General features: G+C 32.5%; 1 protein-coding gene across 1 annotated transcript in view; it reads left to right on the top strand.

The window, feature by feature from the left end:
- CDH11 (cadherin 11) overlaps positions 1-23,938 on the top strand; it is a 210,240-nt gene that overhangs the window by 72,300 nt on the left and 114,002 nt on the right. The window lies entirely within an intron of this gene.

Below are 23,938 nucleotides of genomic sequence, written 5' to 3' on the forward strand. Positions count from 1 at the left end.
GTAATAATAAAAATACTCAGGATATTAGATGTATTATATATATTTATATATTTAATACATATTTATATAATATCTGAAATTGAATTTAGCTGTATCTATATATGTATATATAAATATAATTTATTATATATACATAGATATGTATATATATATATATGAAACAGATATTGGACTGAAGTATAAAGAATCATGCATATCACCAATGAAGTGTAAACATATTTCCTTTTTAGAAAACAATTGTGCAAACTACAAGACTCATCTGAGCAATTAAAACGTACACAATAGCACACACTAGGAAAGATTAATGGGAGGACTATAATTTTCAACTTTAATATCTTGATGATTTTTCTTCCTCCCTCCAATGGCCAACCCTCCTCCAACATCTACAGTTCTTTCAAGGGCACCACCATTCCTCTAATAGCTCATGTTTGCAATCTTGGTGTTTTCTTTCAAATGTTCCACCAAAGCAAACACTCCTAAAACCAGCATATTTATTTCATTTTTCATATTTTTTTAATGCAGCTGCGACCAGTAATCTTTTCTTCCAGTTATGGTATCACTAGTGTGTATTTTTTTAGGAATTTTATTCATTAATTAATTTATTTATTTTAAATTTTACTGGATCAAAGAATGATTGACTTACTCCAGTAATAGTTATTATAGAATAGTGTAGAATTCATATTTTCTAATTTGTGCAGAAGTAGAGAAAGTAAGAATTCACCAAACATCCATGATCTGTTTAGATCATGATAATAGCAGCAGCAGTAATAACATTTTTATAATACTCTGTGTCAAGGACCAGGCCAAGCACAATTATTATCCTATCTGAGTCCAATAACAGACCTGAAAGGTAGGTGCTATTATTATCTTCATTTTACAGATGAGGAAACTGAGGCAAACACAACTTAAGTGTGTTATCCAAGTCTCACAAATAATATAAATATTTAAAGACAGAAGCTTTGATTTGATCAGCATAATAATTAACTCCCAGGTGAGGAAAATCCCTCTTCTTATCTAAGGAGAGCATGAGTTAACTTCTAAAAACTGTGGCTTTAAGTGACTTCAGAGAATATCTAATTCCTTCTTGTTTTTATTCAGTTGATTTTCAATCATGTCAAATTCTTTATAACCCTATTTGGCTTGTTTTTTAGCAACAATCCTGGTATGGTTTTCCATTTTCCTCTCCACCTTATTTTACAAATAAGAAAACATAGGTAAACAAGCTAAAGTGACATATCTGGAGTCATAGAGCTAGTAAGTGTCTGAGACCAGATTTGAACTCTGGGAGATGAGTATTCCTGACTCTAGGACTCTAGGACTGCTTCATTTAGCTGGCCCCGTTTATTATGTATGTACAAGGAAACTGAGGCTCTAAGATGGAGAGTGACTTGACTATTGTCTGCAGCCAAGGGATGCATTGATGGAAGTGAAGCTTAGTTTTTAAATCTTTTTCTACACTGCTCCTTCCCACTTTATGATACATCAAGTAATTGTGGATATTAAAGCTGAGCAGTCTAAAAATATAATTAAAAATAAACACTTCTCAAATCTGACTCCAGTCCTTTGGATGAATTTGTAAGGACACAGGATTATAAAATGAATGGACTTTTTCAAGTTCAGACCTCTAAGAGCTTTAGATCTAACTCAATATTCTATATAAAGAGGATTTTCTCTTTATCCTTTGTCCACTTAAGATCTTTTAACCATGCTGCAAAATATCATTAATATAAATGGCTTTTGATTAATCCTTAAGAGTGTCCTGCTTCATACGTGATTCTTAATTTTCAAATTGGTTGATGGCATCAGTATTAGAAAAGAATTGGCAAAGCTATTAAAATTAGAGCCAGCCCCAATTTAGGGATAAAGAACAAAGTTTAAAAAATGGAGCTATGTGACTTTGGAGGTTTTTATTTTTAGAGGAGAAATACATACACATACACACACATAGAAGTCATGAGAAAATCACTGATTAAAATCATAAAATGCTAGATTTTCTTGGCCAATTTGACATGAAAAATTATTAGTGAAATAAAGGATAAGGGAGAATAATCTATACTATTATATATTTGTGTCAATTCCCTACAATAGATTTATTTGATGAAAAAAATTTCCCCTTCTCAATTATTTTCTCTTGAAATATATAATTTAAAACTTGTTTAATTAATTTAAATAATTTTACATTTTATTTAAAATTAAAACCATTTTTCAAGAACAAAATCAGTGCATCTAGAATAAAGAAAAAAATGATTAACTGGCAGAAATCTTTTCATCAGATATCTTCCATAAGTTTCTGATATTCATAAAAGATATGGAATTGATGCAGATATAAAATTCTAAGCACTATTCCAGTAAAACAATGATCTATATAGATGAGACAACAATTTTCAAAAGAATTGGAAGTTACCAAAAACATCATGAAAGATGGTTTCAGGATACTAGTAATAAATGAACTACTAAGCTAAAAAAAATATAATCTTTCAACTATTATATATCCAAATGCTAAATGATATATAGTCAATTCTGTAGAAGCTATGGGAGTGTAGTTTTGCCATTATATTGCTGGTAGAGCTGGAAATTAGTCTGTCCATTTAAAAAAAAAAATTGAAATTATACATGGAGAGTAACTATCTTTGACTGATCTTATGATGAATAATGGGAAAATATATAAAGAAATCAAAGACAAAGGCACCAAATAAATAAATAAAAATTCAAAAAATCATAATTTTTATATTTATATATTTTTAAAAAGTGTTGCTCACTAACTTTGTCTTTACCATCTTCAAAACAGTGACATCCTTAACATAATTCCTGGCACATAGTGGGTGCATAGAAATGTTTATTGATTTTTAAAAAATTATTTCACCTAGCTGCCTCCAAGATTTTTCTTTTACTTCTTTACTACATTCTGAAAAAAAAAAATCATTTCAATTAGGAGAAGCTATTTCTTTTTTTTCATTTTCTTGTAAACCCACGTAGATTTGTTTTTTGATATTCAACTGAAACTACTTTCTCCAAAGTTATCAATAACCTTTTAATTGTCCAGTCCAATAGCTTTTTGTTTGGACATATCCTACTTAAATTTTGACTTTGACACTGTTGATCATTTTCTCCTATTGAATAGCATCTTCTCTTGGCCATACATGCTCACTCTTTGTTATCAATCAGATTATAAGCATTTAAGGACATATTATGTTCCAGGCAATATGCTAAGAACTGTGAATAATAAAGGTGAGTAACAGTTCCTCCCCTCAATGGAATCACAATCTTAAGGAGGAGCTGACTTTCTATATGCAGCAAAGTGAAGTAAGAAAAAGCAGATCAATATATATTTAGCCCTTAGCATACTTAGAATAATACAAGCACCAAGTGCTTAATTAATGCTTTTTAAATATTCCATTCCATTCATTCTTTCATTTGCAATGTCTTCAATAATATAAATGCAAATGACACTAACTGGCATTGTAGTTCTAATTAATTATAATGAATGATCTCAATCCTGAGAAATATTGATGAGACATTTCAATAGAAAGATGAGACTAAAAGATTTGGGATTTAGTATATGGTATCACACAAGGCTATATTCGACTGATTTTTTTTTTTATTCCTTATCAGATTTATCTAATGAGAAATGTGAAGGAATGGGACAAGTTTAAGGGAAATGATAGTAGTGAAGTATAATACATACATACACACACACACACACACACACATAAATGTCAATACAACTAAGAAACAAAATACTTTAGAAAAGCACATCAAGGTTGAGAGAAAAGTATAAGTTCAGCCCAGCCCAAATCATAATTGGACAGAATTCTCTATTAAATCACTCCCAGTATATAGTTATCCAATCTCTACTTCAAAGATTCTATTGAGGTGAATTCTCTGAGATCTCAGATATCTTGTTCCATTTTTTTAGACAGTGCTATTTGGCATGGATTTATTTTTCTTAGATTGAGTTAGAATTTGCCTTCCTATTTCTTCTACCCATTGCTCCTTTTTCTGCTTTCTACATCCAGCAGACCAAATAGAGTTCCTCTTCCATATGATAGAACTTTAAGTGCCCTATTCCTACCCAAGTTCTCTCCAGGATAAATATCCCTAAATATTTCAATCAATTATTATATGAAATGTCTTCTGGTTCTGTTTCATTGTGTGTTTTAACTTATCAAGTGCTCTGCTAATCTGTGGTACCTGGGGTGGGGAAGTAATATTACAGTTATAGTCCTAGGAACATTTATTTCTTATATGTTAATTTATTCAAGGAGATTAATAGAACAAAAAATAACCAATCTTTAAAACTTTGTTATATTATTACATTCCTTGGTCCCAGCTCTTTATCCTTTTTCATTTATAAATCCATCAGGTTTGACTAATTCTGAAACTGATAATCCTATAGGAAAATGGTTTTATATTCACTATTAGTTCTGATTCATGTAGAATTATATAATATAGGTTTTATAAAGCAATTAATTCTCAATTACCTTATGAACTATTAGTAAAGGTATTGCCCTCATTTTTCAGATGAGGAACCTGAGTTTTATCTAAGTTATGTAACTTGTCTGTTGTCATAAACTTTGATATGGAAAGACTAAGATTAAAATCTTTCCCTTCTGATTCTAAGCCAAATATTTTCAATTCTTAAATCAATATCATAAACATATAGAACAACATTGCTACAAGTAATATAATTGGCTGTTTTTCTTCTTTATGAGGCAAAACATTTTTCCTAGGATTATTACCTCACAAAATATTGTCAACAAACAATTCTTCCTTACTAAATTTAGGATTCCCCCCTTAAAATGACAATCATTTTTAATTGGGAGAGCTTATAGTATACTAGGATTCCATTATAGACTTTTGCTATTGATTAATTTTAATAGTTTATCAATTGTCATCTGAGATGCTATAGTATTGATTGAGGATGTAGTTAGACAATTCCAAATATTAAATTATCTCAAATTATAAAGAGACACATAATTTTGCATTTGAAAGTATGTAGTATATATACTTTAAAAATCAGGAAATTTTAATATAGTCTGCAATATTTATTGTGATGGACAAATCACATAGAGTCTCTGAAGATCAGCTTCCTCATTTATAAAATAGAGTTGCAATATGTACTATTTCACAAGAATATTTTCTACTATCTAAACTTAAGTTGTTCGTATTATATATAAATATATTGATAATTGGATTCTAGTGCTGTTTATTATATATATATATATATATATATATATATATATATATATATATATATATATATATATAGTTTGTTCATGGTTGTTTGCAGCATGTCTTCCTTAGGTGATTCTGAGCTCCTTGAGTGTAGGATTCCCCCTTACAACCTCCAGGGCTTAAAGCAGTTCTAGGCACACAGGAGAGTGTCAACAAATGATTTTAATTAACTAGCTATACATACTAGCATATTTGTAAAGCAAAGGCATTGGTGTTAGGTCAAGATAACTGTTTATTAGTTTGTAGCTCTGTGTTTGATAAATAGATGGTTTCTTTTTATAATCATTAATTTTGAACTTAAATACAAAAATACAATTAAAAAAATTCCTTGTACGCAGCACAGAATAAAACAAGAATCCAATGGAAACCATGAATTTTCACTTCAGACTGTTTTTTAAACTATAATGATACCACCCATCATTTTCAAGGCTACTTTGCTTTTCTGTGTTTTCCTCTAAGTTTTATTTTGTTTTCTGCTTTATAATATTTATAGCTGGTTGTTCTTTAAGAAAATCTGATGTTTAAACTGAATTTAGTTTACCCACAAGAGTTGTTTTGTAAGAATAATTGTTGCCATATTAATTGCTTATCTGTGTAAAAATCAAGTTATTTGGTCAATTGAGGAAATCAGGCAATTCACTTTAAAAATGAACATTAAGTAGACAAGAAATTAGTATGGTTTAATTTTGTTTTCCTGACTAAAATTTTCACCTTTCAGAGATGTTTGGGTTTGAGAGGAACTTTACAATACAAAATATGGATTTTGGACATGACCTGAGAATATAGACTATTAAAATTGGAATGGCAAATATTCTTTTGAAAGTTAGTGGAATTTAAAGGTAATCTAGGGATTGCATTAAGGAGTGTGATACTGTATTGCAATCCTGATTTTGACATGAGACCTAAGGCAATTTTCCTCCTTTCTCTTAATTTCATTTTCCAAATCTTTAAGACAGTGAAAAATCATCTTTTTGCATCTGCTTAGTAAGGTTGTTCTACAATTTCCACAGAAATGGTACTTGTTATATTCTATTAGAACTTTTTCATTTTATATATGAGAAAATTTCAACTTAGAGTTAGAAATGACTTGTCCAAGTTCACACAAAAATGTAGAAGTTGATCAATTATGGTGTCATTCTGTAGCTAGGACTGTTTGTAAAAAACGCCAATCAATTAGTCAGTTGTTGATTGAGTAAGAACTACCTGATTATTTAGTTTTAATCCTTTTCATATTTCTGTTGTAAGAATTTCTCCTTATACAGGGACACAGTTCTAGTTCTGTGGTTACAAACTATTAAAAATAAATGAATTCAAGCAGACATAAAGAGTGAGTCTGTACTGTACTTTGTGATTGCTAATATATGTACATATATGTATGTATATATACATATATATTTGTATATGTACATATAGATATGTTAATGTTTGATATAGCATATATCATATTATACTATAATTAAATTATTGTATATTATTTTAAATCACATATGTGTACCTTATTGTATTATATTACATCATATTAAACTGTCATATCACATTATATTGTCATGCTGGAGAAACTAAGGAAAGATAGAGATTAGAGAGTATTTAATAACTTATTTAAAGGAAGAGATTTAATGGGGCCAAATGGATCCATGATTTGGTCAGGGCTGAATGAGACTATCATCTCCAAGAATCCAGCAAACAATGTGAGTTCTCCGTGACCTATATATGCATGGCTCAGACTCAAGGGGTATACTGAGGCAGGGACAGAGTCAGAGTGCTGAGAGCAGGAATGAGACTCTTAACAGGGTGCCGTGAACCTCTGGAGAGGGATGATATAATCAGGAGGAGGCACCCTGGAGGTAGGGAGAGGCATTCTGATATTCTAAAATATAAAATCTTTTATCCTTATCAAATATTCTGATAAAGAAGGAGGGGAGGCTTTGCAGAACTGAGTTCTGAGAAGCAGAGAAACTGAGTCAAGACTGGGTCAGGATAATTAGAAAAACTGAGGGCAATAAAAGATAACTGTGGTGTAACAATATCATAACATATAATGTCATACTATCTCGTATCATTTCTTCAAATTGTTTCATTGAATTTAGCCTGCCTGGATAAAAACAATACATACATAATTTCTTAGCACAGATGCTTACGTGGAGGTATTTTTAAAAAATGCCAAATATTGATTAACATACCAAAATAGGCAACAATTTGATTAAACTGTAGGAGTGAAGAAAAAATGAGTACTAAGTAAAAAATGTATTTGCTCTCATTTCAGGAGATGCACTGGCAATCACAGAGTTTCTTTTATGCTCAGTTTTAGAGCAGAAGTCTTGGAGTCCTATCCATTTTAATGTTTGCTAGGCTAGAAAAGACAGTTAATACTTATAACCTGAAGAAAAAAATACTACTACTAATGATTCATATTTTTGTAGCACTTTAAGGATACAGAGTAACCTTAATGATCACCACAATATACCTAGGGGCTAATTAAAACTATATTATTAAATATAACATTTCAGTGACTAGGCATTTGTATTTAATAATATTAATATTTGAAATATAAATATTACATAAATATAATTTTAAATGGTTATAAATTATCATTAAAATAATTGTATCCCTATTTTATAGAAAAGGAAGCTCAGAGTAAGTTCTCTCAAGACTTTTATAGCATATGGTCCCAGACAGAAATGCATACTTCCTTAAAGTCTAATGTCTAATGGCACATTCTCTTACAGCAGACTATCTTCTATTGTGAGATTGTCTAGGTTTATTCTTTTCTTTTAATCATTTTTAAAAAGTGCATTTAATACCTTTATAAATGTGTTTTTAATAGCAGCCAAATACTCTGTTTTTGTCTCTCTCTCTTTCTGTCTCTAACTCTCTGTCCCACCCTCCCTCCTTCTCTCTCCCTCCTTCTCTGTCTGTCTCTGTCTGTTTCTCTCTCTCTCTCTCTCTCTCTCTCTCTCTCTCTCTCTCTCTCTCTCTCTCTCTCTCTCTCTCTCTCTCTCTTTCTCTCTCTCTCTCTGTCTCTCTCTCTGTCTCTCTCTCTGTCTCTCTCTCTCTGTCTCTCTCTGTCTCTCTCTGTCTCTCTCTGTCTCTCTCTGTCTCTCTCTGTCTCTCTCTGTCTCTCTCTCTCTCTCTCTCTCTCTCTCTGTCTCTCTCTCTGTCTCTGTCTCTGTCTCTCTCTCTCTGTCTCTCTCTCTCTCTTTCTCTCTCTGTCTCTCTCTGTCTCTCTCTGTCTCTCTCTGTCTCTCTCTCTGTCTCTCTCTCTCTCTGTCTCTCTCTCTCTCTGTCTCTCTCTCTGTCTCTCTCTCTGTCTCTCTCTCTCTCTCTCTCTCTCTCTCTCTCTCTCTCTCTCTCTCTCTCTCTCTCTCTCTCTCTCTCTTTCTTTCGCATTTTGTCCCCTGCCCTGATACCTCTAATAACCCCATTGGAGATGACAGAAAAAGGGAGAATCTATAGCTAAAATTTGTATGGAAGAAGAAAGGGAAGTCCCTGACCAGACACTGGTTTTCTCATATGCTGGGTGACTGTTTGTTTATTCGTTTTCCAAATATATTAGAAAGGCTGTGAATATTTATTTAGTTCTGCTCCTAATAGCCCTTCTAATAGGGAATTATTTGGGCACAATGAAAGACATTTGTAAATGAGGCAGATAAGACCAGCAGCAGACAAGGAGCGTTTTGTCCAACACAAGAATTCTATTGTTCGCTGTTCAGTTGTCAAGTGCCTGGGGAACCCAGAATTTATGGTGCTGGGACAATGATCCTTTCAGTGGTAAGGCTAAGAAGCTGTGAGATTCCGTTCCTCTGCTTTTCAGCCCCTCTAATCTTTTTATCGGGCCAGGACAATGCAGGATTCAGCTGCTGCAAGATCCACAGGGCTGTCCATTTACCATCAGGTATTGTGGAGTAATTACCATAGTGACAATGGACTTTTTTTTTTTTGTCTTTTTCTTTTTCCATCAAAATAGGAACACTTGGAAAGATGCTAAGGTTGTCACTTTGCATTAGCCAACTCTGAAGTCATGGCTTACTTAAAAAAAAAAAAAAAAAAAGATAATCTTGTTAAGGGTTGGACTTAAAGTGCCACTATGTCAAATCCATTTGGGTCCCAAGAACTGTTTATTGGCATTTATTGAAGTTTTCTTGTAATTGTGAGTAGACTTTGAACATGCTATCCAGTAAATTCAATGGGTTGTCGCATTGTTTTAGAATTAAATGTACACTACAGGCAAGCTTTTAGGCCTTGGATACAGCACCAGAATATAATTTAAAGACATGGAAAAACATCAAATAATCAGAAGTATTCAGCATAAATTTGCAAGTACTGCTAGCTGTCTATCCTGCCTGAAATTCTCTCCCTCCTCACTTCTGGCTCCTGGCTTACATAGCTTCCTTTTAGTGTAAATGAAAATTTCTCCTCCTGAAAGAAGCATTTCCTGGGCCATCTTTCCTCGTGATTATCTCCAATTTAATATGTACACATAAAAGTAGAGATGTTGTAAAATATTTTAAGATTACATATATATGTATATATACATATATATGTATACACATACATATGTATAATGTGTGTGATATAATATATAATTATATATATATATATACATATTTATATGTGTTTATAGAGTTTTCATGATATATCCCACAATACACAGTGAGTTCCTTGAGAGTAGTTTTAAATTTTTTTAAAAAATATTTTGGTATCTCTAATGCTTAACACAGTTTCTCACCATAGTAAGCAATTAATAAATCCATATTGTTGACATAGAGGTACTGAATTTAAACTCAAAAAGTGGGAGAGAGACATTTACTAAGCATCTTCTACATGTAAGATATAAACAGCTAGGTAGGCTAATTGGGCTTGGTGACAAAATGACTATTAGAGTTCAAATCTGGCCTCAGACATTTAGTTGCTGTGAGATCCTAGGCAATAGAGCAATGGAGGAGTGAATGGCAAAACACTCTAATATATTTGTCAAAAAAAAAAAAAAAACAAAACAACCTCCAAATGGAGTAAAGAGCCAAACATGATAGAAATGACTGAACAGTAAATGTGTAAGACACTGATAAGCCTTTTTCATGTATCATCTCATTTGATTTTCACAGCATCCTAGGGAAGTAGGTCTTATGATCCTCATTTTATAGTTGAAACTGAAACAGAGAGGGAATCACATAATTCATAAGAGCTGGATTTGAACTTAGGTTTTCTGAACTCCAAGATTCTCTGAACATAGAAATAAATAGTATCTTCAGATCTGCAAGAGGTAACAAATCATTTATAAAATTTGTTTTGTTTTCATTTTTCTCTTCTTTTTCTTAGTCCAAGAGCTCCGAAATAATAGCCATAGGTATACATTGCAGAGTACCTGGTTTTGGCTCATTATCAGAAAGGATCACTATAATCAGATGTATCTAAAAGTGGAATGGACTGCCTCAGGAAGCAGAAAATTCTCCATCACTTGAAGTCTATAAGCTAGATGGTAATTGTCTGTGATATTATAAGAAGGATTAGTGTTCAGTACAGATGTAACTGTACAAAGCAATGGCAGCTTGTCCCCAGGACCTCAATTTAGAGAGAATTGATGGCCCTTGTAGTCTTTCTCAGTAGCTAGGAAAAAAAAAAAAAAAAGCATAGTTCACACCTAGTTAGTAAGAATAATTAGTTAAAAGAGACAACCAGATGGCAGCTTTCTCTCCTTCTCTCCTCTGGCTGATATACCTAGACATGAATCAACTTCCCAGTAACAGGCTACAGCTGCTGGCCCATAGTATCAGTCCTCCTTACTCCCATAGTCCCCTCTTTAATAGTAATCACAATGACTTCCTGTCACTTGCCTCAGGCAGGGTTTATGTTACTTACCCAGGGGAGCAGAGGGGAAAGTACCATTTACAGTTCTGGGTACAAGTAGAACCAGGTAATATGAGAAGTTCCTTCTACCTCTGAATTCTACATTCCTATGTAACCTTAGACCAACCATTTCAAATTCTCTTCTCCTCACTTCATATAGCAGAAAAATAAATTAAAGGATTAAACAAATAAACAAAAAAAAAGTCTATGGTTTCCTTTTAACAGTCTATGAACATGTATTCCTATGCTAGTGATATTTATCATGTATGGTTCAAACTGATTAAGTTTTGCCACATGTTATTTTGGGGCTGGTTTAATTTATATACATATATGTATGTTTTCTGGGTACAAACATTTTATCTCTCTAAACATATTTACACATGCATATACATATGTATATGTTTAATATATTATATATTTCATATAGATATAAGGAGATAGTATTGTTATTATTATTATTATTATTATTATTATTATTACTATTATTTTTTGCTGAGGCAATTGTGGTTAAGTAACTTGCCCAGGATTGAACAGACAGGAAGTGTTAAGTCTGAGAACAGATTTGAACTCAACTCCTCCTGACTTCAGGGCTGGTGCTCTATCCCAAGATAGAAGTATCTTTATCTCAATGCCTCTCTCTGTCTTTATGTCTCTGTTTCTGTCTGTCTGTCTGTCTCTCTCTATATATGCCTCTCTTTCCACATAGACACATAACATACATAAACACACATATACACATACATATGTATTTGTGTATGTATGCATTTATATATGTGGATTATTTTGATTAGCTTTTTAAATTGCATTTATAGCTAAAAATACAACTTTCTGGAGCAAATATATATATATATATATATATATTATGTAACTTTTCTTATTCTTCATCATGGAATAGATAAACATATCCCATATTCTTAGGAATCTGTGCTAGAAAGTTTTAGATTACAGCCCGGTGATCTAACTTTATGTCTTCTTTATTTGAATTAGTTAGATAAATTCAGTATCAGACTAATTGAAATATGATGGTGATTGAGGATGATAATGATGATGATGATGATGATGATGATGATAATGATGATGATGATGATTAGCTACCTCAATTCTCCAATGACTTCAATCAAGTTGAATTATGGTGGTGATCTACGTTTATTGGATGCTAAGGATAACTACCAGTGAGCCAAGACAGTACAATCTTTGGAAGTTACTATCTACTTGTAAAGAATTCATGAATTAAATCTCTCTCTGGCTCCAGATCCAGCCCAGAAAAGCTTTTTGAGATATTACCAGAGAGTTGGTCATTGGGAGATAAGTGTATACAGTTACAGAAATTTGTGAATCTTGGACTCATTTACTAGGGCAGTCTGGAGATTGGATTCAATAGAACAAGAATCCACTCAAATGCAATTGAAAAAAGTCTGTGACAAGATTAAAAGGGTGGCAATAAATTGGGAAAACATTTTTGTATTCAAGGCTCTGAGAAAGGCTTCATTTCTAAAATATATAATTGACTCAAATTTATAAGAATTCACACCATTCTCCAATTGTTTAATGGTCAAAGGATATGAACAGATAATTTTCAAATGAAGAAATTGAAACCATTTCTGGTCAAATAAAAATGAATTCTAAATCACTATTGACCAGAGAAATGCAAATTAAGACAACTTTGAGATACCACTACACACCTCTCAGATTGGCTAAAATGACAGGAAAACATAATGATAAATGTTGGAGGGGATATGGGAAAACTGGGACACTGATACATTGTTGGTGGAATTGTGAATGGATGCAATCATTCTGGAGACAATTTGGAACTATGTCCAAAGGACTATCAAAATATGCATACCCTTTGATCCAGCAGTGTTTCTTATATCCAAAAGAGATCTTAATGGAAGGGAAGGGACCCACATGAGCGAAAATGTTCGTGGCAGCCCTCTGTAGTGACAAAAACCTGGAAACTGAGTGGATGCCCCTCAGTTAGAGAATGGATGAATAAGTTATGGTATGTGAATATTATGGAATATTATTGTTCTATAAGAAAAAATTGGCAGGATGATTTCAGAGAGACCTGAAGAGACTTACATGAACTGATGCTAAGTTAAATGAGCAGGAGATCATTATACATGGCAACAGCAAGATTATAAGATGATAAATTCTGATTGATGTGGCTCTCTTCAACAATGAGATAATTCAAATCTGTTCTAATGATCTAGTGATGATGAGAGTTAGAGAGAGAACTGTGAGAACTGAGGATAGACTACAACATAGCATTTCACTCTTTTTTGTTGTGGTTTGCTTGAATTTTATTTTCTTTTTCATTTTTTGATTTAATTTTTCTTGTTGCAGCAAGATAATTGAATAAATATATATTCAGGATTTACATATATTTTTACTATGTTAAACATATATTGTATTAGATGCCATCTAGGGTAGGGAGGGGGAAGAGGATGAAAATTGGAACACAAGGTTTTTCAAGGGTCAATGTTGAAAAAAATTATCTTTGCACATATTTTGAAAATAAAAAAAAACAATAAAAGAAAGAAAGAAAGAAAAAAATAGATAAAAAAATCTATGGTAATACTATAGTGTGTTATCTAAGAATTATAGTACATAAAGCACTGTTTCCAGGGTCAAGAAGCACTGAATTAAAATCTAGCTTCAGACTTTTTAGTTGTATGAATCTAAAGCAGTCATCTAATTTTTTTTTTTTTTTTGCCACACTTTACTCATCTATAAAATGATAAGCATCAAATTCCCAGAGTCGTTGTGAAATTTAAACTAGTACTGTTAGTACTAGTATTATATAAAATAGTTACTATTAATACTATTACTAGTCATTATATACATATGTCTGTCTGTTTATATATATATATGTATATGTATATACATATATATATATGTGTGTGTGTATGTACATATATAAAATATTCATTTTGTCTTTTTATTCATACTTTTCATTGGTCCTCTTTCCTCTTTGTGTAGGGTTCTTTGTTATGTAAATACACAAACACACACATATTTAGCAAAGCAAAACAAACTAACACAAACACATCTGAAGACATTTGTCACATTCTGCATTTATAGCCTAATAATTCTCTAGAAAAAGGCAGAAGGCATTCTGAACTATCAATCTTCTGAAATTATGACAGATCACTGTCAATCAGTTTCAAAGTTTTTTTCTGTTGTTTTTCCTTTAAATTAAAGTGCTTATCTTTTCAAAAATATATTCTTTTCAAGTTTTTCTGAATTCTTCACAGTTATATTTTTCTATGATACACTAATATCTCCTTCCATTTATATGCCAAAATTTAAGACATTTCCATAGTTTATGAATATCTACTTTGTTTTCAGTGTGTGAATGTTAAAATCCTGCTGTTAAAAACAAAACAAAAAGATGTGCATATAGAGCCTTTCCCTCTGCCTTGAACCTCTATAAGATATGTACTTAGTGATAGAATAATGGTATTAAAGATTATATTTGATTGCGTTTGTGGTATAATTGTACTTTTTTTTCTAGTCGTATTGGAAAAATATACTATTCTACAAATATTTTCTTGGTTGATGTACCTATCTTCCCATGATCCCTCCAATATTAGCCATTTTTATCTTCTTTGACATTCTGATGAATATGGAACAAAAGTTCAAAGTTATTTTAATTTGTATCTTCTTATTAATAATTTAGAAGAGAAATGCCAAACTTATTACCTTTGGCCACTTGTGGGAAACCAGAATTAAAATGTAATTGAAAAATATTCAACAAAATAAGTCAAAATACAATAAAACATAGATGATATTAATTTATTGTTTTCTAAGTTAATATGCTATAGCAGGGACCCATTTCTACTTGAGTTTGACACCATAACTTTAGAGTAATTATATAGTAGCTAGCGGTTTGCATTTCTTCCTTTGGAAACTAACTGTTCATGTTATTTAGATTACTTTTCTATTGGGGAATGACATTTGCTCTTAATTATTTATATCAATTGATAATACATTTTGGAAATAAAACCTCTGAAGGTGATAAGCATGGAAGATTTACTCTGCTAATTAATTTTTCTCTTCTCATTCTAGCTGGCTTGATTTTTTTTGTTTGTTTGTGCAAAAGCTTTTACATTTTTGTAATAGAAATTGCTATTTTCCCCCTATGAATACTTTTCAATTTTGAAAACCAATTTTCCCTCTCCTCCCCTCTCCTTTACTTCCATTCCTTTCCCTTCCTTTCCCTTAGTCGCTGATTTTATCACTCTGTTACTAATATTATCTACCTCACAGCATTATTGTGAAGGTCAAATCAGATGATGTATAGTAAATGATTTTAAAACTGAAAAGCTATATTTATTGATTATCCTTGTGGTAAAGGACTGATAAACACTGGCAAAGCCAAATGGGGAAATCAATTAATGATATTTTACTATTACTCACAGGGGGAAGATGTTAGAAGAGATGTCAAAAATGAATAGTGTCAATGTGTGTTCATTATTTACCCTACTCCTTATATGAAAGCAGGACACATACACACAGTGGGGTTACTCCAGGATATAAAATCATGCATTGGCTTTTTATATTGTAATAGAAGTTCCAGAACCCCTTAGGTTTCAAACTTATGTAGAGTTGTTGACAAAGAACCTGTTGACAGTAGGAAATTGCCCTGTCATCCAAACTGGAAGGGAAAGAGAGTAGTACACCAAGGATTAATGAAATAAGGGTATTTTCTAGATTAGAGGAACAGAGAATAGTCTACCTCTCATAACTGTGGAGGAGGAAGGAATTTATGACCAGAGAAGAACTAGAGATCATTATTGATCACAAAATAGAAGATTTTGATTACATCAAACTAAAAAGTTTCTGTACAAATAATACTAATGCAAACAAGATTAGAAGGGAAGTAACAAATTGGGAAAATATTTTTAAAAACAAAGGTTCTGACAAAGGTCTCATTTCCAAAATATATAGAGAACTGACCCTAATTTATAAGAAACCGAACCATTCTCCAATTGATAAATGGTCAAAGGATATGAACAGACAATTCTCAGAGGAAGAAATTGAAACTATATCCACTCACATGAAAGAGTGTTCCAAATCACTACTGATCAGAGAAATGCAAATTAAGACCACTCTGAGAAACCACTACACACCTGTCAGATTGGCTAAGATGACAGGAACAAATAATGATGAATGTTGGAGGGGATGTGAGGAAACTGGGACACTAATACATTGCTGGTGGAGTTGTGAAAGAATCCAGCCATTCTGGAGAGCAATTTGGAACTATGCCCAAAAAGTTATCAAACTGTGCATACCATATGACCCAGCATTGCTGTTATTAGGATTATATCCCAAAGAAATACTAAAGAGCGGAAAGGGACCTGTATGTGCCAAAATGTTTGTGGCAGCTCTTTTTGTTGTAGCTAGAAACTGGAAGATGAATGGATGTCCATCAGTTGGAGAATGGTTGGGTAAATTATGGTATATGAAGGTTATGGAATATTATTGCTCTGTAAGAAATGACCAGCAGTAGGAATACAGAGAGGCTTGGAGAGACTTACATCAACTGATGCTGTGTGAAATGAACAGAACCAGAAGATCACTATACACTTCAACAACAATACTGTATGAAGATGTATTCTGATGGAAGTGGATATCTTCAACATAAAGAAGATCCAATTCACTTCCAGTTGATCAATGATGGACAGAAACGACTACACCCAGAGAAGGAACACTGGGAGTTGAACGTAAATTGTTAGCACTACTGTCTATCTACCCAGGTTACTTATACCTTCAGAATCTAATACTTAATGTGCAACAAGAAAATGGTATTTATACACATATATTGTATCTAGGTTATATTGTAACACATGTAAAATATATGGGATTACCTGCCATCGGGGGGAGGGAGCGGAGGGAGGGAGGGGATAATTTGGAAAAATGAATACAAGGGATAATGTTATTAAAAATTACTCATGCATATATAATGTCAAAAAATTATAAATAAAATGAAATAAGGGTATTTTCAAAATTGTGTAATAGGGAATGAGGAACAAGCGTCAAGGAAGTAGGAAAATCAAATTTACCTATGCCAATCTAGCAAATGGCTAGGAGTGGGGAGGATACAAATAACGTCCAGTCCTTGGGTTTATTAACTGTGCATTACCATATATACCAAGGTTGCAGAGGACATAACCGTAATTCAGATTTTCTTCAAAAGGAAATAATTTGGTTTAATAAACACATGAGACTTGGGTCTTATGGCTCTTTTGCTGATTATCATTGTGACTGACAAGTACCTTTCCCTCTTTTTGTATAAATTCTTATTTGCAAAATGGTTTGACTAAAAGATCTCAGGTCCAATTCCTCCCAAATAACCTACAAAATATTTTCCTGTTCCAATATCATATCTAAGCTAGGCTTGGGAATACTTAGTGGATATGTGTTGACTTTGACTTTAATTGGACTAATATTTATGTTTATTTTACAATTCCAGCATCCTCTTTCCAATTGCTCATATGTAATTTTATGAGTTTCTCTAACCCTTCTCTATTTTATTAACATGTAGGAAACATTGCGAGCATTAAAATGAAAAAGTACATTAGACTAATCTTGGTTCCATCACTAATTGTATAATTGGTTGTTAGCAAGCCTCTTCTTTTTTTGAGTTCTCAATTTTAATTTTTCTCAAATTTAAAACTGCAGAATAGCTGAATCCAAGTTGCTTCTAGCTCTAGAATTTTATCCTCTAAGTCCTTTACCAACTCTACTGACATGTGTTTTTAATGTATCTTCCAAAAGCAACATTATACCTTGTAAGTCTCCTACTGATTCTAAATGCTCTGTATTCTAATTTTGTTTCCAGTTTCTTTCCATTGCCAGAATTTTGTGATTCTCATTCTGTTAACATTTTTTTTTTCCTGATGATGATTATTCCTTGGATGATTTCAGTTTAGGATTGGAAACTAGGGTTCTTAAATCTTGCACATGAGTCAGAGATGAGTTAGAGAATCCCACAATGATGATAAGTGGCAAAGATCAAGTTTGTATCATAACAAAGAAATTCAGTAAACCATATATAGAAAAAGATCTGGAAATCACAGTTGATGATTATTTATCATAGAATATAGCAAATTGTGAAATGATTCAAAGCTTCTGAATTGAATTATGGGACACTCCCTCTAGCCTGACATCTTCTGTGTGAGATTTCAAGCTTATTGTAGCAGAGGAAAATGTTGTAACAATTTAATTATTGAGGAAGTATGGGTAGAATGTCACAGATAGTATTGGCAGTTTTTTTTTTTTTTCAAGTACAGGATGTTCCCTGACTTCTAATCTTTGACACAAACCTGCTTACTTTTGAGTCACAGATGTTAGACAAGAACAGAATATTGGAAGATCCTTTAAACAAGTAAGAAATTTAATATATTGCATTTATATGCTTGGAGCATAGAACATTAAAACATGTAGCCAAAAGAAAAATCTGTCTCAGAAACAAGACATGTAAGGAAATAAGGTCTAGTATATGGTTAACAACAAAGATGAAACTATGAGTCTCATGCCTCTTACCTAATGATTTTTATGACACATGAAATTAGTCATGGACATGATTGTTCTTTTTTGTGCTTCAGTTTCCCCATTATGTTATTAGAGCTGATTCCCATCACTCTCTCAGTTTGTAAGGATTTCATGTAGCAGCAAATTTGAATACTAGGCAAGTGTAAATTTAAATCCTTTAAGAGATTTGGTCCTGGGATTAGCAAAATCTTTTCTTTCTTTTTTTTTTTTTTTTTTTCTTTTTTTAACAGTATCAATTGCCAAAAAGTCATAAAATTGTGGTCTGAGGTGCTACTGCTAATGGTATTAAATAGCCTTTGCTACTACTTAAGGGCTAGAAAGATAAGGGAACATGATACAGAAAGGGAGGACAGATGAACTCATAAGGGAAGTGAATTTGTAACAAATGATTTAATGACAAAGAGAGTCAGGAGATATGGGGGAGGAGAGGGAAGATGAGAATTCCAGTCAAGAATGTCATGTCAAAAACAGCAGATCTGAACGAAAATGTCATAATATACCTTTACAGCCCTCTTAGACATAATGAACTCTCTGTTCTCTCAACGACTCTGCTAAAAGCTTGAAGACCAACTTAGATGTCGGAATGTTCAAACACTTTTTAAGAAAGGTGTTACAGACACGAACTGACTTCATTAATTTTCTTGTTCCCTTCCCCCACTCCCCAAAAATTCAGCCCCCTCTTTTCCTTTCTCTACTTTGTGAAAGCAACTGGAACTAAGAGCTGGTCTGGACAAATGTGGCTGCCACTCATTTATTGAACTTTTCTGTTCACTCTCTTAATTGAAAGATTACTCAATAAAAAAGATTTTTGCAGGACATCTTTGGGGAAATATGGAAATCTCAGACACATTTGTGTCTTTTTATAATAATTCTTCTTAAAGCTACAATAAGGAAGAAGTTGGGTAAGGTGCTACTAATTAGGAGCAGAAAATTTTGTTGCAATGAAAAGAATACTAGTTGGGAATCAGAACTTCCTAACTTTTAATTCTAAATCAGCTATGTATGTGCATTACTGCTTATATAATTTTGGGCAAATTATTTAACCTTCCTAAGCCTCTATAAAAAGAAGGAAATTGGACAAATAATCATAGATAGCACTCAGGGACACAACTTTATACATATAGATAGATAGATAGATAGATAGATAGATAGATAGATAGATAGATATAGATATATAGATATATAGATATAGATATACATATAGATATATACACACATATATATACATATATATGTGTGTGTGTGTGTGTATGTGTGTGTGTACATATATATTGTCTTTGAGGCCCTAAATAACCATATGAGTTAAGTGCTTTTATAATTTATAGTAAGAAAACTAAGTCTGAGATTGAGTGTTTTCTAAAAAGTCAGATAGATAATGAATTTCTGGGGCAGAATTTGAGCTCCTATGATTTTTATTCCAATCTTGGAGCATACTAAGTAATGTAAAGTCTCAACTTCACATGACTTTTAAGGCCACATAGTAAATTAGATAGCACAGTGGATTGAAAGATAAGACTGAAGTCTGTGTGATTCTGGGCAAGTCACTTAATCTCTGTCTTCCACAGTGTTTTGTCCACTTTAAAATAAACATAATTAAATAAGCAACCTCCCAGGATTGTTGTGAGGATCAAATGAAATGATATTTGTAAGGTGCTTAGCACAGTGCCTAGCACATTGTAGGTGCTTAATGCTCCCTTCTTTCACCTTCCTCTCAATTTAATGTAGGATATAAAACCAAATATAATTGATTTTTACATATACCGCCCTGCTTCTGTTTAACATCTAAAGTTCACAATTTGTGAAAGGAGGGTTAGAGTGAATCATCTCTAAGCACATTTCTGAAGTTTTATTCCACAAAAGACTAGTGACAGGCTTGTTACTCCTGCATAGATACAGCCTTGGTCCCTCATAGCATATAAGTCCCTAGTATTTGTGCTTCCAGCTTTACTTAATGACCCTTGGACTGTTCAGAAGAACAAGGAATGACATGAGAATGTTTTAGCTGAAGGTACATGCACATCTTAGTTCAGAAGATCTGAGTTGCAACTACAGCAAGAAGCATTCTCTCATCTTCAATGAAGGACAGCTGTGAAATGACTTGGCTCAATCTATTGAACTGTAAAAGTGAGATTTATTTTGGAGATTTCTGGTGGGTGAAACTGAAAGATTATTTTAGAGACTTAAGGTGGAGATAGGTTTCTGGATGCTGGAAAGTTGAGCGAACTTCAAAAAAAATCTGTCACAGTGGGAGGGTGTTGAAGGCCTCTAATTTCTCTCTGAATTGGCTTGGAAAAGCAGACATCAGGCCTTTCTGTTGGAAAATGTCATTCATTTGTTCTTTTTAACTCTTTGAAATTGAGCAATTTCCCCTCTGCTTTTCAGGCCAATTATCAGATTCCCAGGTTCAAAGTCAGACCATTATGAACCCAATGAAAGGAAATACTGAGCGATGGAAAAGGGGTTAGAATTAACCACTTCCTTTTACTCACCCATCAATACTCATACCCTTCCATTTGGGGGAATTTTAGAGTAGGGGAAGGGATTATTTTGTCTTATTGTTTTCTCTGTCTATAAGAGAAACCTTCTGAGAGTGTCTTGGAGCAATGAATTATTGCTCACAGAAAATCCCAAAGTAGTAAATTGGACTACTTTTGCAAAACAGTCTTAGGATCATGGGATGGGATTTAGATATGAAGAAGAGCTTGAGAGATAATTTATTTCAATCCCTGTGTTTTATAGAAGAGAACAGAAAGGGAAATATTGGCACAGTGGGATCCCTTATCAAGAGGCTATGATGTGAATAATAATAATGTGAAATTATTGGATTGCATCTCTTATCTTTCATCAAATCCTACACATCTTAGGCCAGAAGGTGTTTAAAGGAATACCCTAGGCTAAACCAAAAATCAATTGTGAATTAAAAAAAAAAAATTTAGGCTTCTTCCATTTCTGACTTTCTGTGTGACAATGAACATATCACTTATTCTCTCTGGGCATCCATTTTCTTGTTTGTAAAATGAAAACAATAGGTATTGAATTTCTAAGACCTTTTTCATAATTTAGAATCCTGTATGCCTATGAATCAATACTATATTCTTGCACAGTGTTTCTTTTCACATTTTTATATTTTCATTCAAGTCATATGCACTGATCATGAATGTGCTCTGACAATTTGACTTGGGTAGTTGTCTCTTTTCCTTCTTTATCATCTTTCTTATTGATTTCTTCAGTTGCTATGAGTTGTATTATTTCTATGTAGATTGCTCCATGATAACATATTGAGACATACATTGTATTTTGAACTCCAATTTAACATCAGATTGTCTATTTATATATCTGAAAAAACTATCTTTTAGACATCTCAAAGTAATTATTCTGGAGTCACCTCAAATTTTGTTTGAAAAAGAATTCATTCATTCCAAATCACCCTCTAATCATCTGCACATATCAATTTACCAAAATACAAGCCTGATTATTTTACTCCCTTACCTAATAAACTCCAGGAATACCCAATTACCTCCATGATCCTTGTATCCTGACACCAGTTGCAGGAAATGTTTCCTGATTTCTCTCCTTTTCTAGATATCTGTGCTTTCTTTATAGGATTATCTTCCATGGATTAATATGTATGTATAAGTATATTCATCTACATAGATATGTGTATACATAATATATACTTATGTATATATATGGGCATATATACCTTGCATATACATAGTTACTTATATATTATTTCCTTCTAAGAAAGGGACTGTTTGTTTTTTTTTTCCTCTATCTTTGTATTTCATTATGTAGTATAGTGTTTGGTGTCTGATAAACTCTAAATGTATAATTAATGCTTGATGAATAAGAAATTAATAAGTTTTTTAATATATCAAATATATGCAGCCTTTTTCATACTATGCATTAATTGTTGGTCCTATGTACCAGTGTCTATTATTCATTGTCCTTTCTCACTGATTCATTCTTTCTACTAATATGTATAAAGCACTGACTCTTTGTGGTGGAAGTAGGTGGATATTAAAAAAAATAGAGAAAATATTATTCAAGAGTTGAAAGTAAACTTAGAGATAAAAGGAAAATAATAAATTATTTTAAGTCATGTGACAAGAGTTCACACATTGTCTGTGAGCCTGTAAGTCATTTCTCTTTCTATATGTCTTAACTTTTATATCTGTTAACGGCACCCTAAATAACTATCTCATAGAATTGTTGTGAGAAAAATATTCGGCAAAATACTAAGAATATCAAATATAGCATATATAATTATACATTATATATTATAATTATTATAACATATATATTACATATATGATATATAATAACATCTATCGCTATCTTTCTATCTAATCAATCTACATATCTACCCATGCATCCATCCATCCATCTATCTAACTATCTTTATGTCATACTTATTCTATTCTAAGAACTATGACAGACCTTTTACAAATATTGTTTCATTTGATCCCCACAATAATCCTGTGAGATTGTTGCTATTACTATTCCCATTTTCCAGTTGAGGAAACTGAGGCAGGTTATATGACTTACCCAGAGTCATGTACTCAGTGTCGGCTGGATTTTTATTTTGTGATTCCAGGCCTACTACCCTATCCAATATATCACTTAATTACAACAAACATGAGTTATTATTTTATACTTACTCTATCATCCAACTACATTGTTCCTTTAGATGCTTCTCACACATGCTGCATCTCCAACCTCCTTGACTTTGTACAGGTTTTTTCTCATGCCTGGAATATGCTCCTTCCTCACTTATGCATTTTAGAAGTCTTAATCACAAGTGTTCTGAACTCAAATGAAATGATGATTATAAAGCACTTTGCAAACTTAAAAGCCTATGTAAATGCTAGTTACTACCACAGTCACTAGGCCTCCAGTCAGGAGATGACTGGAAAGCTCTGATGCTTTTATTCCTATTCCTTCTAAGCCAAACCAATGTCTATTGAACATCATGGTGGGATATGCTGATAAATGTTAAATGATTGGCCCGGGGTGGAGGTGGGCAGGTGGAAAGGATGTACATATGTACTTTATTATTATGTTTTTAAATCTAGAAACCAACAATACAATAAGCCTTAATTTATAGCAATTGATATAAATGCTCACACTGAAGATTTAGCAACTGTCTCTTCCATTACAGTTAGAGCTGACTTTAACTACTTTTCCAGTAGTCTTTCCAAGACCAGTTCCAATATAAAATTTTGACTTAACCACCCAGATCCTAGTCAATCATTCTCATTCAAAATTACCTTTTTAAGGTATGTTTTATATACATATATAT

Source organism: Sminthopsis crassicaudata, chromosome 2, assembly GCF_048593235.1.
Source record: "Sminthopsis crassicaudata isolate SCR6 chromosome 2, ASM4859323v1, whole genome shotgun sequence".
Taxonomy (NCBI): Eukaryota; Metazoa; Chordata; class Mammalia; order Dasyuromorphia; family Dasyuridae; genus Sminthopsis; species Sminthopsis crassicaudata.